Source organism: Macaca thibetana, chromosome 14 (genome assembly GCF_024542745.1).
Source record: "Macaca thibetana thibetana isolate TM-01 chromosome 14, ASM2454274v1, whole genome shotgun sequence".
Classification (NCBI taxonomy): domain Eukaryota; kingdom Metazoa; phylum Chordata; class Mammalia; order Primates; family Cercopithecidae; genus Macaca; species Macaca thibetana.
This window is the reverse complement of record NC_065591.1, coordinates 5,601,803-5,618,502: the sequence shown is the minus strand read 5'-3', so window position 1 is coordinate 5,618,502 and position 16,700 is coordinate 5,601,803. Positions and strand designations below refer to the sequence as shown.

General features: G+C 47.6%; 1 protein-coding gene across 12 annotated transcripts in view; it reads right to left on the bottom strand.

Moving 5' to 3' along the window:
- MRPL21 (mitochondrial ribosomal protein L21) overlaps positions 1-16,700 on the bottom strand; it is a 1,021,966-nt gene that overhangs the window by 75,950 nt on the left and 929,316 nt on the right. Inside the window, exon 1 of one of the 12 annotated variants that reach the window (XM_050758230.1) lies at positions 12,824-12,827. The exons of the other annotated variants lie outside the window; for them this stretch is intronic. The gene's annotated coding sequence lies outside the window, so the exon portion shown is untranslated. Of the gene's footprint in view, positions 1-12,823; positions 12,828-16,700 lie in introns of those variants that run through there. 12 annotated transcript variants of the gene reach the window in all.

Here is a 16,700-nt window from a genome sequence, read left to right as displayed (position 1 = left end):
CACTCCTTAATTTAAGATGCACCATGAGCATCAGCCTGTTAAAAACCCTCCATTTATTCAAGTTTCCTTCCCCATCCCATCTTAGCTGCCTTTTTCCTCCCACCACTTGCATCCATTCCAACCTGTTTCACACAAGTCCTTGGATACCTCAATGTCTTTCAAGATGGAGTGGTTGCCCATTGTGTTTTAAATTTACATAAATGTTGTGATTTAGAATTAATGATGGGTTTTGTTTTTTTTTAATTTTTCACTTGACGATATGTTTGTAGGATATATCCAGGGGGCTGTATGCAAAAGTTGTGGTTTAAAATGTCATCATGCACACTGATCTGTTATCCATTCCTTACTGTGGATCCTCAGCTTGCTTCAAAATTCCCGTTATCACCAAAACACTGTGTTGAACATCCTCATGCATGTGCCCATTGGACTTGACTCAGGATTTTTCTGGGATACATTCTTGGAGGAGGATTGCTCGGTCATAGAACATATACACATTTAGTTTCACTAAATGTTGCCTGGTAATTCTTTTTCTGAATGGCTGCTTCAGGTTTCACCTGTACCAGCAGAATAGGAATGTTCACATTTTCCCATTCTCTCACCAACACTTGGTGTTATTTGTTTTTCTAACTTTTGCCAATCTGATGGTTGCAAAGTGATATACTATAGATGTTTTAACCTGCATTTCTCTGATTACAGTGAGTTTGAGCATCAATTCATATATCTGTTAGCCATTTGGAGTTCCCCTTCTTCAAATTGCCTGTTCACACCTGTTGTCCATTTTTCAATTGGGTTTCCTTTCTTTTCCTTCCTGATTTACAGGAGTTGCTTGTATTTCTAGATATTAATGCCTTGCTGGATTTAGACATCGCATATACTTTTCTCAGAGAACTCTCTGGTTTTTTTATGGCAACTCTATCTATTGTGAACTTTGGTTGGAAGACATCCTAAATTTTGGTACAGCTAACTCCTCAGAATTTTTTCCTCTGAAATTTTGTGCCTTCTAGATCTGAAAGTATTCTGTCTCTCTGGATAAAAAATATAGTCTTGTATATTTTCTTCTATTACTTTTATAGTTTTTCCCATTCAGATTTTGGTTCTTGGATCCAACTGGAATCTATTTTTTATGAGCTTGATTTTTCCTCCATATTATGGGTCAGCTTTCCTAACAGTATCTCCTAAACAGTCTATCCTTTCCCTATTGACTTACTAAGTTCCCATTTACACATGGGACTAGGTTGTTAATTTCATTCTTCATTCTGTGTCATTGGTTCATCTCTCCGTTCCAACAACATTAACATAGTGTTTTGTTTTTTTAAATCTGTCTTTGTGCTATGTCATTTTATTTTGTGAGACGTATCTCCCTCTTTAACTTTCTTTGCCAAAATTGAATTAGCCATTTGTGAATCTTTATTCTTCCTTAAAATTTTAGAGCAAATTTTTGGAATTCCTAAAAGAACAAGACCCTCAAGTTTTCAGTAGAAGTTCATAGAACTTGCAGATTATTGTGTTAGAGAACTGTCGCATTCACAATGTTAAGTCATTGTGTCCATAGCCTGAAATGCCTCTCTGCTCTCAAAGCCTTTAAAATAATTAATAACAGCATTGGATTTTTTTTTTTTTTTTTTGAGGTAGAGTCTCACTCTTTTTGCCCACACTGGAGTGCAGTGGCACAATCTCGGCTCACTGCAACCTCCACCTCCTGGTTTTAAGTGATTCTCCTGCTTCAGCTTCCTGAGTAGAGTAGCTGGGATTACAGGCACCTGCCACCACGCCTGGCTAAGTTTTGTATTTTTAGTGGAGATGGGGTTTTGCCATGTTGGCCAGGCTGGTCTCGAACTCCTGACCTCAGGTGATCTGGCCTGCCTCGGGCTCTCAAAGTGTGGAGATTACAGGTGTGAGCCACTGTGTCTGGCCATAACATTGAAATTTTACTCACGAAAGTTCTGTACACTTTATTGTGTTAATTTTTAGATATCGTTGTAGTGGTTTTACCGGCATTGTAAATGGTATTTTATTACATCTAAAAAGTTTTACTTACTTTTTCTTTTTGAGACGGAGTCTCCCTCTGTCACCAGGCTGGAGTGCAGTGGTGTGATCTCGGCTTACTGCAACCTCCAAATCCGTGGTTCAAGCAATTCTCCTGCTTCAGCCTCCCAAGTAGCTGGGATTACAGGCACGTGCCACCATGCCCAGCTAATTTTTGTATTTTCAGTACAGACAGGGTTTTACCATGTTGGCTAGGCTGGTCTCAATCGCCTGACCTCGTGATGCTAGGTTGGTCTCAATCTCCTGACCTCGTGATCCACCCGCCTCAGCCTCCCAAAGTGCTGGGATTACAGGCATGAGCCACTGCGCCCGGCCTACTTACATTTTTATTGGACAGCTGATGCGTGGAATTGGATTAATAATAATACTTCTTTTTTCATGACATCCTGTTAACATTGGTTGCCCTCTTTTATTTTTTAGTGTATGTATGTTTGTATGCATATTAATGTAGGTACCCACCATCCAACATGAAAACCGTGATGTTGACAGTAACTTAGTTAATTTTTCAAAGTTTGTTTAGGCTGCTGCATGGAGAATAGACTGATAAGGACAAGAGGAGAGGCTGGGAGGCAAGTAAGGAGTCTGATGCAGGTGCTAGTGGGAGCTGAACTGGGGTGGTGGCTGTGGAGCGTAGGTCATGAGAAACAACTCGGTTTGGAATACAATTTAAAAGTAGAGTCCATAAGCCTTGCTGATGAATCGGACATTGGGAGGATTCCATTAGTTTATGCATTCAATTATTAATTCGGTAGTTCATTCATTCAGTGCACCCCAGTGAGTTCTTACCGTTGTCCAGGCCCTTTCCGTGAATAAAGTAGGCACCTACAATGTATGAGGGTTCTGACTTCTCTACACCTTCACCAAGATTTTTTATTAACTGTCTTTTTTATTGTAGCCATCCTAGTCGGTGTGTGAATTAGTATCTCATTGTGATTTTGATTTGCATTTCCCTAATGACAAATGATGTTGAACATTTTTTCACGTGCTTATTGGTCATTTGTATATCTTTGAGGAAATATCTATTCAGATCCTTTCTACTTTAAAATTGGGTTGTCTTTTTATTGTTGAACTGTTAAAGTTTTATTTACTTACTTATTTATTTTTAAGACAGAGTCTCACTCTCTTGCCCAGGCTGGAGTGCAATGGCACGATCTCGGCTCACTGCAACCTCCGCCTCCTAGATTCAAGTGATTCTTCCGCCTCAGCCTCCCAAGTATCTGGGATTACAGGCACCTGCCATCATGCCTGGCTAATTTTTGTACTTTTGTAGAGGCAGGGTTTCACTGTATTGGCCAGGCTGCTCTTGAACTCCTGACCTCAGGTGATCCACCTGCCTTGGCCTCCCAAAGTGCTGGGATTATAGGTGTCAGCCACCACGCCGAAAGTTTTTTAAAAATAAAAATTGTATATATTAGACTCTTATGAGATATGATTTACAAATATTTTCTCCCACTCTGTAGGTTGCCTTTGCACTCTCCTGATGGTGTTCTTTGAGACACAAAAGTTTTTACTTTGATGAAGTCGAGTTTATCTATTTTTTTCTTTTGCTGCTTGTGTCTTTGGTGTCATATCTAAGAATCCACTGCCAAATCCAAGTTCATGGAGATTGGAGATTTACCTCTGTGTTCTTTTCTAAGGATTTTGTGGCTTTAGCTCTTATATTTAAGTCATTGATTCATTTTAAGTTAATTTTTGTAGATAATATATCACCTTCATTTTTGAAGGATATTTTCTCTAGATAAAGAAGTCTAGGTTGACCGTTTTTTAAATTTATCTTTTAAAACTTTAAAGATGTCATTCTGTGGTCTCTTGTCTTGCATAACTTCTGAAAAGAGCTCTGTAATAATTCCCATTCTTTTCTCCCTCTTATTTATTTATTTATTTATTTTGAGACGGGGTCTGGCTCTGTCATCCAGGCTGGAATGCAGTGGCACAATTTCGACTCACTGCAATCTTCATCTCCTGGGCTCAAGCCATCCTCCCACCTCAGCCTTCCAAGTAGCTGGGACTACAGGTGCACACCACCATGCCCAGCTAATTTTTGTATTTTTTGTAGAGATGGGATTTCGCCATGTTACCGAGGCTGGTCTCAAACTCGTGAGCTCAAGCAATCCACCTACCTCAGCCTCCCAAAGTACTGGGATTACAGGCATGAGCCGCTGCACCTGGCCTGTCTGGCTGTTTTAAGGTCTTCTCTTAACGTTGGTTTTCAAAAGTGTAGATATGATATTTTTTGGTATAGTTTATTTTGCTGTTCATTATATTCATTGAGGTTCTTGGATCTGAGGGTTTATGATTTTTATTTTTATTTATTTTTGAAATGGAGTCTTGCTCTGTTGCCCAGGCTGGAGTGTAGTGGCACAATCTCAGCTCACTGCAACCTCTGACTCCCAGGTTCAAGCAATTCTCCTGCCTCAGCCTCCTGAGTAGCTGGGACTACAAGCACGCACCACCACGCCCAGCTAATTTTTTGTATTTTTAGCAACCTGGGGTTTCACTGTGTTAGCCAGGATGGTCTCAATCTTCTGACCTCATGATCCACTCGCCTCGGCCTTCCAAAGTGCTGGGATTCCAGGCGTGAGCCACCGCGCCCGGCCATCTTCTGTCTAATTTTAAAGAGCATGTGTCTAAAGTTTCTCCATTAGATATGATGTTTACTCTCAGTTTTTGGTACTATCTTTTATCAAAGTGAGAAGGTTTCCTTGTAGTTTTCTGAGAGTTTTTTTTATCAGAAATGCATGGAATTTGTCATAAACCTTTTTTTCTGCATCTACCAAGATAAAAATTTTCTTTTTTTCTCCTTCTGTCTGTTTATGTGGTGAATATATATTGATAGATTTTCTGGCATTTATTCAACCTTCTATTTCTAAGATAAACCATTTAGTTAGTTCTGAGGGTTTTTTGCTTTGGTTTTATTTAGAACATTTTCATCCATGTTTATATCTGCAATTGGCCCATAATTTCCCCTTCTGGTACTATCCTTGCCTGTTTTTTATTTCAAAGCTAAAAGATGACACTGGCTTTATAAAATGAGTTGGAGAGGTTACCCTTTTTCTCTGTCTTCTAGAACAATTTGTGTCATGTAAGGATTATCTTTCTTTGAAGGTTTGGCAGAAGGTAAGACCATCTGGTCTGGTAATTTTTATGTAAGTGTGAGTGGACGTGCATGGCTTTAAAAAGAACTACAAATCCAATGTATTTAATGTTTTCAGTCTACTCAGGCATTTAATTTCTTACTGAGTTACAGTAGGCAGTATTATTTTTCTAGAAAATTGTTCTTGCTTTTTGGTTTCACATTTATCAGTACAATACGCACAGTAATTTCTTATATTCATTCAGAATTTTTACAACTTCACTTCTATCTGCCAGTCTTTATTTGTGACTTCACTCCTGTTTTTTCTTGATTAGTTTGCCAGAGGGTTGTTTTATGAGAACTATTTAAAAATAAAAATCACCTCTACTGTTTCTTTGCTTCATATTTCCTTAATTTATGCTTTTTTTTTTCCATTTTCTTTGGATTTACGCTGATTCTTTTTCAGCTTCCTTTGTTGAATGCTTATGTAATTAATTTTTAAATCTTCTCCTTTTGGTAACAGGTATTTAGGGCTATAAATGTAGCACTAAGTATTTCTTTAGATGTTTCATAAATTTTGATATCGAGTGTTTTTATTGTTGTCTAAATAGCTTATAATTCAAAACTATTGCAAATACGAATTTTAAATGTCTGTAAGTTATTTAGAAATACATTTTGTAATGCATGAGTCTAGCTATCTTTTTGTTGTTAATATTGCAAGAAAGTCAGATAATGTGGTCAGTTTTTTGATATTTGTTGAGATGCATTTTGAAGCCTAATAGATGGTTAATTTCTATTTTCTTTCTATATCCGCTTGACTATGTTTTAAAAATTATGCTATTTACATTATCTGTAGCTTTATTAATTTGTCTGCTATAAATATCAACCCGTGATGACTGAGGTCTTGTCATTTGGTCTTCCACCTATTTTGAAACTTTGTTAAGTGACTACAAATCCAAGATTATTTGATAACACTGGGGAATTGTGTCCTTTATGTAGTGGTCCTCTTCATCCTTACTAATTTTTTTTGTGTTTGAGACAGAGTCCCACTATGTTGCCCAGGCTCCAGTGCAGTGGCCATGATCTTGGCTCACTGCAAACTTTGCCTTCTGGGTTCAAGCGATTCTCCTGCCTCAGCCTCCCAAGTAGCTGGGATTGCAAGCATGTGCCCCCATGCTTGGCTAATCTTTGTATTTTTAGTAGAGATGGGGTTTTGCCATGTTGGCCAGGCTGGTCTGGAACTCCTGACCTCAAGTGATCTGCCCACCTCAGTCTCCCAAAGTGCTGGATTACAGGCGTGAGCCACCGTGACTGGCTGTTTTTTTATTATTATTTTTATTATTTTTTTATTTTTATGTTTGCAATTACTGGTTTCCTTCTACAAGGATATCATTACTTTTTCTTGTGGGAGCCCCACGTTGTCATGTTTCCTTCTACAGGGATATCATTACTTTTTCTTCTGGGAGCCCCATGTTGTCATAAAGGTTTTGCTACCCAGGCATTTGGCATTGGCCTCTGTGGATATTCAAAGGATTTCACAGGTCCAGGACCAGGTTTTTGATGGATTTCTTGGCTGGGAGATTTGGCATCATGCAAGTGGTAGTAAATTCAGATTCTACTATCATTGGAAATGTCCCCTCAGGTTCAAAACAGATTTAAACATTTACCAAACTCATACTATGTGCCAGATACATACATACATATTTATAAAAACACATACACATATATAATAGTGCACACACACATATGCACAGACATATATACATATTGCACATAGCATATATTCATATATACATACGTAACACATATATACACATAGAACACATAGCTCTATACATAGCACATACACATATACACAGTAAACACACACACATGTATACCCATGTACACAGACACACAGAGCACATACAACGATGACCACGACGGCCATGAGCTCACAGTTGTGTGTAGGAAACACACAGTTAAAGGCAGTCCCACCCTACAGCTCAGGCTGTAACTAACAAGGTGAGGGACTCAGAGGGTAGGGGCCGGGAGGGACTCAGGTGGGAAGGGAGTTGGGGGAAGCCAGGTGAGGGAGCAGGGTGCTGACTGCAGGAGAAGTGTGTGTGTATGTGGCTGGACCCCAGGGTCAGGCCCTTCCCAGGGGGGCTTGGGGACCTGTTGCCTGATCCCTCTCCAGCTTGTTGGGGAACCCCCCATCTAATGCCATGGAGCCTGGCCTCTGCCTGTGGGTCACCTGTGCACCAACATGGCTGCTGCAGGATGACGCGGATCTACTCTGTGCGGGTTCAGGGGTGTTTGTGCAGTGCTCTGTGGGGAAGGGAGACCAGGGGCCCCGCAACTCTGAGAGGGGAAGGTGCAGACTCATGCTGCTGTCCCACGGTCCTTGTGGTTATACTTCAGATGGGTCTTCCCAGGCCATTGTCCCCTACCTGCCACCTTCCCCGTCCCCCACTCTGCTCTGGGTGCCTGGACAGGGTGGTGATGTCCAGTGGGGTTCAGAGGCCTTTAGGGCACCTGGCTTCCTCTTGGGGGTCACCAGGGAGCCCCTTGCAGACATTTCCCAAGGGCCAGCAGTGTATCAGGGGCTATTCCAGGTACTGGGGTGCTGGAGAGAAAGAGACAGGCCCCGCCTTGCACCTGTGGATACCATCCTGCAGGAGAGACTGTCCCTGAGCAGGGACAGCAAGGTGGCTTCAGCCTGGCACCTGTGAGGGTGCTGGCGAGAGCTGCTGGGGAGAGCTGCGATGGGGGCCTTTTTTTTTTTTTTTTTTTTTTGACACGGAGTCTTGCTCCGTCACCAGGCTGGAGTGCAGTGACGCGATCTCAGCTCACTGCAACCTCCGCTTCCCGGGTTCAAGTGATTCTCCTGCCTCAGCCTCCCGAGTAACTGGGATTACAGGCACAGGCCAACATGCTCAGCTAATTTTTGTATTTTTAGTAGAGACAGGGTTTCAGTATGTTGGCCAGGCTGGTCTTGAACTCCTGACCTCAGGTGATCCACCCGCCTCGGCCTCCCAAAGTGCCGGGATTACAGGCGTGAGCCACCGCGCCCGGCCTTGATGGGGGGCCTTTATGTGGAACCCTGATGGGTCACAAAGGGATGAGGGTTGGGGGGGCGGGGCATGCATTAGGGAGATGGCCCCAGAGGACCCCTCCTGGGGAAGACGCTCAGCTGCAGGGACCCCTGAGAGAGTGCAGGTGACATTCAAAGGCATGTGTGGTCATGGGTGGGGTAGGAGACCAGAGAAATGACAGGGAGGCTGATCTCTCCATTTGTTGGAACGATGTGATTGTGTGCTGTATTCGAGGATAGTGAGTTAGTGGAGAGGGGACTCCTGATGCGTGGGAGAGGCCACAGCTGCAGGAATGATTTCCTGGGGAGGGGGCGAGAGGAGAGGGGACCCGGCCTACAGTGGGGGGCTTGGCCAGCTAGGAGCTGGGACGTCACCAGGAGGAGGCGCAGAACCAGGCGTGGGTCAGCCAGGGACCTGAGGGGGGAAGGTGACACTCCCTGGCATCCTCTTACTCCTTGATAGCAGGAGGGTGTCAAGCACTGGGGCTGAGGAAAGGAAGAGGGATTTGGGGTGGAGGGGTTGAGGGACAGGAGCCCTTATCCCAACCGAAGTAGAATAATGAGCTGTGACTATTTTCTAGTAAAAGACAACACATACGTGAAAACTGGCCACATCAGTGGAGATGCCCGGCTTCTCTGCAGTGATGTGAGCTTCAGGGCGCAGGGGCGAGTGGGGAGGTGGAGGGTGGGGGAGAGTACGTGTCTCTGCCACCCCTGAATCAGGGGCTGGCACACAGTGGTGCTCAATACATGTTTGTGGCTTGGCCCCTGGATTGAGTTCAGCCGGCCTGTCGGCTGGACGGGTGGGCACCGCGTCTGACTTGATCGCTCTGTCTGTCCACCCGGTCCCTAGTGTGAGCTGCACCGTTTTGTAAGGCCCCCGCCACTGCGCAGACCTTGGTGGAAGTGAAACATTCCACAGGGATTCGGGCCGTGAGAAACAGCCCAAATTTTATATTCTGCTGGGAGAAAGTGCAAGCAACACCCCCATGATCTTATCAATATCCTGCCAGGCAGCAAGCCTGACTGCCCAGACCCCTCACGCCCATACCTGTAAGTACCCCAGCCTGTAAGCACCCCAGCCTGTAAGCACCCCAGCCTGTAAGCACCCCAGCCTGTAAGTACCCCAGCCTGTAAGTACCCCAGCCTGTAAGCACCCCAGCCTGTAAGCACCCCAGCCTGTAAGTACCCCAGCCTGTAAGTACCCCAGCCTGTAAACGGTGGTGGGCTCTGGCATCAAGCTGGTTGCCGACCTCTGCAGGTTTTTACAGTGTACCTGCATTTCCTGTAGAGCCTCCTCTCTCTCTCTCTCTCTCTCTCTCTCTCTCTTTCTCTGTGTGTGTCTTTCTTTAACCCTCACCTTCCCTTTAAAAAACCAAACACGAGTCCAGGCACAGTGGCCCACACCTGTGATCCCAGCACTTTGGGAGGCCGAGGTGAGCGGATCACGAGGTCAGGAGTTCGACACCAGCCTGGCCAATATGGTGAAGCCCCGTCTCTACTAAAAAATATAAAAATTAGCCAGGCGTGGTGGTGTGTGCCTGTAATCCCAGCTACTTGGGAAACTGAGGCAGGAGAATCACTTGAATCCAGGAGGCAGAGGTTGCAGTGAGCCCAGATCACGCCATTGCACTCCAGCCTGGGCAAGAGACCGAGACTCCATCTCAAACAAAACAAAACAAAACAAAACCTAACACGTAGTACCATGCCTGCAGGTAGCAAATGTTCAACAAAGACTTGCTGACGGATGAATGAGTGTGCAGACCAGCAGGTTATACTCTTGGCTGGTTCCTGTAGGGGGCTGAAAGGTGTCCCCTAAAGATACGTCCCTGTTCCAGAACCCGTGAATGTGACTTATTTGGAGGTAGGGTCTTTGCAGTTGTAATTGAGTTAAGGATCTCGAGATGAGACCATCCTGGATGATGCAGTTGGCCCCTAATCCCAGTCCTTATAAGAGACACACACAGGAGTTGCCTAGTGAGAAGAGGAGGCCTCATGAAGACACAGGCAGGGACTGGGTTTATGCGGCCACATCCCAGGAACGCCTGGAGCCACTAGAAACCAGAAGCAAGGAGGGGTTCTCTAGAGCCTCAGGGGGCGCACGGCCCTGCTGACCCTGCTTCTGGGTTTTTGGCCTCCCGACCATGAGAGAGGAGCTTTGTGCTTTAAGCTGCCTGGTCTGTGCAGCCGCAGGAAACTCCTGTGGCCCCTGACACGGGCGTGACCACCGTAGAGAGCAGAGTGCCTCACACCATCGCCACACACTGCTCACTGGGGGGTTGATCCTGGACTTGGGAGAGGGCAAGTTGAAGCCCACCCACAAGACACCTTCCCAGCTGAGCCCGGCACAGCAGGAACAGCTGGGACCCAGCCCCAGGTGGCTCTGCTCTCAGCCTTCTCTTCCTAGGAAGGGTGCAGGGGTATCCAGGGCCAGCCAGGGGGCACCGTGCCCAGCACATCATGAGCACTCAGAGTTTATTGGCTGAGTGCCTGATGGACTGACGGACAGATGGACCCCTGGTGGGGCCCCAGACTGCTCAACCCTCATCCGGGGTCACACGGTTCCCCTGAGTGGCTCTGGGGCTCTGTTAGAGGTTCTGAGCTTGAGGCTTGCTCCCGATCCCCATCAGAGCCAAGAGAAGCCCCGATTTACGCTAACTCCTGCCCCCCAGCACTAATCAATGATGAACAAGACCTCAAGGAGATACTGCAGTGGGGGGTAAGTGATCATTGCTCAGCCCATCAACGGCCGCATGGCGTCAAGGGGTGTTTACGACGTTCTAGTGGGCTCAGCGCTGCTTTGCTTGGCCACTGGACACATCAGAGACCGTGGAGACCCCTGGGAGGAGAGGTGTTAATAACAGCGATGGCCCCGGGTCAGGACCCGTGGAAGTGAGCATGCACAGTCCTGAGACGGAGCACCTCCTGAAATTTGGGGGTCTTGTTCTTATGACCAAAGTTATTCGTGTTTACTATAGAGCACATTGGAGACGCTGGATAGACACTCAAAACACCGAGAAAGAAAAGTTGCTCATAATCTCACCACCAGAGATAATTAATTTGGGAAGAGGTTCCTCCAAGCGTTTCCTGTGTGTGAGCTTTCACGCTTCGGGTCTGTGCGTGGCATGCTTTCATTCCCCAGTTGCTGGGTTTAAAATATTTCAGATTTTTAAAGTATTTCCTTTTTTCTTTTTTGAGATGGAATCTTACCCTGTTGCCCAGGCTGGAGTGCAGTGATGCAATCTCAGCTCAGTGCAGCCTCCGCCTCCCGGGTTCAAGCGATCCTCATGCCTCAGGCTCCTGAGTAGCTGGGATTACCAACGTCTGCCACCACCTGACTAATTTTTGTATTTTTAGGAGAGACCGGGGTTTCACCTGTTGGCCAGGCTGGTCTCGAACTCCTGACCTCAGGTGATCCGCCTGCCTCAGCCTCCCAAAGTGCTGGGATTACAGGCGTGAGCCACCGCGCCCAGTCTTTAAAAGTATTTTCTATTTCCACTGCCTTATGGCCAATAACGGAGCCTGATTTTTAGAATGTGTTGAGGATTGTGTGTGTGTGTGTGTGTGTGTGTGTGTTGGGGAAAGCACTAGGTTGGAAACTGTCCTCTCGTATTCAATGTCAGGTGAGGTTTCTGATAGACAATCTCTCATGTTAACTTTTAGGATTCCTGTCCATTCCACTGAAAACACGGAAACGGGTTCTTTCCCTTGGCTAGTATGACATTGTCCCTTTCTCCTTGGGCCATAAACATCTTTAACCATGACACAGATAAGATGCAAATACAGTCATATTTTGAAAGGTTCCCATGCTAAAGAAGAAAGAAGGTCTGCCCCTGTCTTCCCCCCACCCCGGGTATCACCATAAATCCTTGAAGATTTTTTTCTGTGCATTTACCTATAAATGTATGTTTTTTAACATAAATGAAAGCACAGGGCCTGGTTGTCTCATAAGCTTGTTTTCTCAAAAACAAACTCTGTCTTCTTGAATTCAACTTGTCTGACGCTTCTCCCTGCTCTGCTGTCACACTGAGGTGGCAGGTCCCAGGGCTGGTGACGTGAGCTCATCTGCGCTTTGAATGTCTGTGAGGTGGGTTTCATTATCTCTGCTTTATCTGGGTTCAGAGAAGCTGAGGTGCTTGCTGGGCTACTGGCCACCCTGGCCAAGCAGGAACTCCCCCCCAGGTCCCACGGGTGCAAAGCATCGCTCTGTCCCCCATGCTCCCCTGCCTTCACCCAGATTGCAAAAAACAGGCCTCTCACCTGTCCTGGATGCAGTGTGTGGTCCCTCGGCGAAGGTGGCAGGTGCCTGCCCACTGCAGAGCTGGAGGCTTCAGCAACTACCTAGGCCCAGGCCCCTGAGCCGCTCGCCCTGTTCTGGCTCTGGCCCGAGCTGCCTGCTTCTCTCCCACTGGGACAGGGCTGCCCCCAAGCTCAGAGGAGCCTGTCCCCGGGATCCCCTGCTGGTCTTCGCTGGCTTCCCTCTGAGCAGAAGGCCCTCAGGTTCGGGCCTGAGGTATAAATGCAGGATGGGTGCCTGCCCCGCCTGCCAGGGCCTCCGCACGTGGGTGCCGCGGTGCTGGCCCAGAAGAGCCGGCTCAAGGCTAATGGACCTGAGCACAGCCCCACGGCCCCCACAGGAGACAGCCTGGCTGCAGTGAAATGGAGGATGAGGCCGGGGCCTTTGAGGAAAGGCGATACCTCCCTTCCTGAATGCCACCGGGGATGGCCGAGGAGACCTCACAGCATTAGTGAGACCCGCCGTGGGAGGTCCAGGTGAGGCTGTTGAGGACATGGGGGTTCTTGTGGGCTGGGAAAGGCTATTACAGCCACCCCCAACTGCCTGCCTGGGGAGACGCTCTGGCTAATGGACTCACTAAGGATGCTGCCTACGGAGGGATGGGGAGGAAGGAGAGCTGGGCCTGGAGCCCAGGATCCTACTTCCAGTTTGAGTTCCACTGCTTATGAGTTGGGGAACCACACCATTCAGGTGACCTCTCTGAGCCTCAGAGTCCTCACCAAAATGCCTGTCGTCCCTCAGGGCCTCCCTCCATTCCTGGAAAGAAGGGGAGCTCACACACATGCCACACAGGCCGACGGTAGGGCAGGCCTTTCCCCACACCAGCCGAGGCCCCCTTCCTGCGCTGGCGAGTGAAGAGTTCTGATGTGTCAGTCCCCCAAGGGCAGGATGGAGGCCGTGTCTTACCCGTGTCCCCTGGCCTGCGGGGGTACTGGCTTGGAGCAGGTGCTGGGTAGTGCAGCGGATGGCTGAGTCTCTAGGAGGGTCCTCGAGCTAGCATAGTGTTCATTCTCACTGCCCCGCCCTGCAGTGGAAAGAGGTATAGGCGTGGGAGATGCTGGGCATCTGCTTTGAACAAATGTGCATGAGGAAAGAAAAAGCGAGGACCCCAGACATTGAGGCTGGTCACAGAAGTGACTCTAGGCAACTGACTTGGGGACAGTCTTAGGGGCGTGGGCTGTGCTGAGTCTGCAGTGACAGTGAGGACTTCCCTGGCCTCTTTATTCTATGTTTGCTATGCTGGGGCTACGGTGCCTGTCTCTTCTCCAGGAGGGGAGATCTTGCCTGAGAATGGGCCAAGACCCAAGAGACAGAGACAGACTGCTCAGAAAGACATAAGCTTCCAGAAGGTGGCAGTTCTCACATTTTTCGTGCCTTCTGTGCCTAGAACATTGCCTGGCATGTAGAGATGCTCATATTTTTTGACTAACTGCTAGCTGATTGACAGAGTCCCCAGATCCAGGCACCTGGATCCAGCTGTTCTTGAAGCCCATCTTTGCCTGGACTTTTTAGTAATAGGAGCCAGTGCATTCTGTGTGTGTGTGTGTGTGTGTGTGTGTGTGTTTCAATGGGGTTTCTGTCATTTGCAACAAAGATTCCTGACCAGTGGAGAAACTAATACCTAAAAGAGGCAAAGAGGCTTGTTGCAAATACCTGCCTTTACATGTGCAATTGACTGGGTCCTGGTGGGATGACACCGTGAGGTTGGTAAAGTCCCGCTTTCTGTGTTGGGCCACGTGTGTCAGGAGGCAGCTCAGCTCTGCTTCCCCAGGCCTTTAAAGAATGTGTGACATCAGGAGTGGTTCCCCACAGATGTCTTATCTGAGGCTCTCTTGGGGAAGAATCTGCTTTCAAACTCATGTGGTTGTTGGCAGGGTTCGGTTCCTTGCTGGCTGCCAGGCTGGGAGCCTCTGTTTGTTGCTGGCTGTTGGCCAAAAGCTGCCTTCAATGGCTTGCCGTGGGGGCCTCTCCAATATGGCAGCTCACAACACGGCAGCTGGCTTCATTGAAGCCAGCATGGGAGAGAGTCTGCTTGCAAGATGGAAGTCATGGTGCCTGCAGCGTCATCAGCTTTGCTGTGTTCCATCGGTTAGAAGCAAGCCACTTAGTACAGCCCATACGCACAGGCAGGGGATGACACGAGGGTGAGGTGGCATCGCTGGGGGCCGTCTTGGATTCTGGCTGCCACACCGGTGGGCTGATCGAGACCCCCCTTACGCTGCTGGTTTCCTGTCCAGCACAGAATATGCCGCAGACCAACAAACATCGTGTGTTTTTGTTCTTTCCTTTTCCTTTCCAAGTGGGAATTTAAGGAAAAAAATGCTGTTATTTCCTTTTTCCTTTCCACTGTGTGTTGTGTGTCTGGAAAGTGACCATCATTTGGCCAAAGGGCACTGCTGTGGCCTGAAGGGGGTCTCCCCAAAGTTTGTATGTTGAACCCCCACCCCCCTGTACCTTAGAATGTAATCATATTTGGAGAAAGGGTCTTGAAATGGTTAATGATGTTAAGATGAGGTCACCAGGATGGGCCCGAATCCAATCTGACTGCAGTCCTGATAAGAGGAGGTGAGGACACAAACAAGCACAGAGGGACCACCCTGTGAGGACACAGGGAGAAGGTGGCCGTCTGCAAGCCAAGGAGAGAGGCCTCAAGAGGAACCGGCCCTGTCACACCTTGATTTTGGATTTCTGGACTCCAGGACTGAGAGAAAGTAAACTTCTGTTGTTTCAGTGCCCCCGCCAGTCTGTGGTATTGGTGAATTGGTGACAGCGTCCACAGAAAGTACTACAAGTACCATTCAAAGAGGAGGTGTTTGTGGCTCTGGCGGAGGGTGGCGTGAGTAACACCCAGGGCCTGGGCTTGGAGCTGGGGAGGCAGGCCCTGCAGTTGACTTTGGTCGTCTCTCTTCTGCGGGGAAGGAAGGCATTTTATGTTGGAAATCACACAGCCACAGATTTTGGGTGGGAGCATTTAAAAATCATAGGTAGGAAAGAAGTGGACACATAGAGGGTGGACTGAGGGGAGGAACGTGGTCAACATCTGCTGTTTGCCTGCCTGTTTATTTATTTATTTATTTATTTAGACAGAGTCTCACTCTGTCGCCCAGGCTGGAGTGCAGTGGTGTGATCTCAGCTCACTGCAACCTCCATCTCCCAGGTTCAAGGGATTCTCCTGCCTCAGCCTCCGAGTAGCTGGGATTACAGGCGCCCGCCACCACGCCTGGCTAATTTTTGTATTTTTAGTAGAGATGGGGTTTTGCCATATTGGCCAGGCTGGTCTCGAACTCCTGACCTTGAGTAATCCACCCACCTTGGCCTCCCAGAATACTGGGATTACAGATGTGAGCCACCACGCCCAGCCATGCCTGCCAGTTTTACCTCGGGTGCACCTCTTCCCCGTTTTCAGTCCACTGAGTTTAGGTGGGGCGACTGTCACCCCCCGTCCCCATCCCTGCCTCCAGCTCCCAGGAGGGTGTGTGCCCCTGGCCTGGCCAGTGTGCTTGATATCAGGACTTCAGCTGGAATCCCCAGGAAGGGGGTGCTCTTTCTGCTGGGATTGCAGAATTTGTAGGAGATGAACCGAGAACTGCTGCTTACCTGCTATTTAGTTTTTCCATTGAGAATAAGTGGAACCCAGATCAAGCAGGGATGAAAACAGGGAAAGGAGAAGTGGCCTAGTGAACATCATTTGTGGCCCTGGATCCAGCTGTGTCTGAAGCCAGAATCACTTCTGGAACTTTCTGGGTAGGTGAGTCAGTAAACTCCCTTAAATATACACATACCTCCCAGCTACCCCACATGCCAAAGTAGATTAGCCTGGAGTTTCTGTTACTTTCCACCCAGCACCCTGTCTGATACACTGTAAAAGTCTGCCTAGGACACCAATCTGTAGTGGCAGAAAAGCAGAGATGGTCCACCCAGGTGGGGGTAGGGGTGTGCCTGAGGCTGGACCGATGGCCCAGTGGTGCCAGGGAACTTTGGGGGGATGATGGAAGCGTTTCTGCGGCGGGGATGGAAACATTCTGATGACATGGGCACATAAACATTTGTCCAAGATAATTAAACTGTATATTAAATGGGTCAGTTTTATTTTATGTAAATTAGGTCTGAATTCAATTAATTAAAAAGACGTTTAAAAAAACCTGCCTGAGCGGGGGAGCCTCCTCTTCCATGCCAGGAAACTTGGCGCTGGCACTGTGACTCACCCG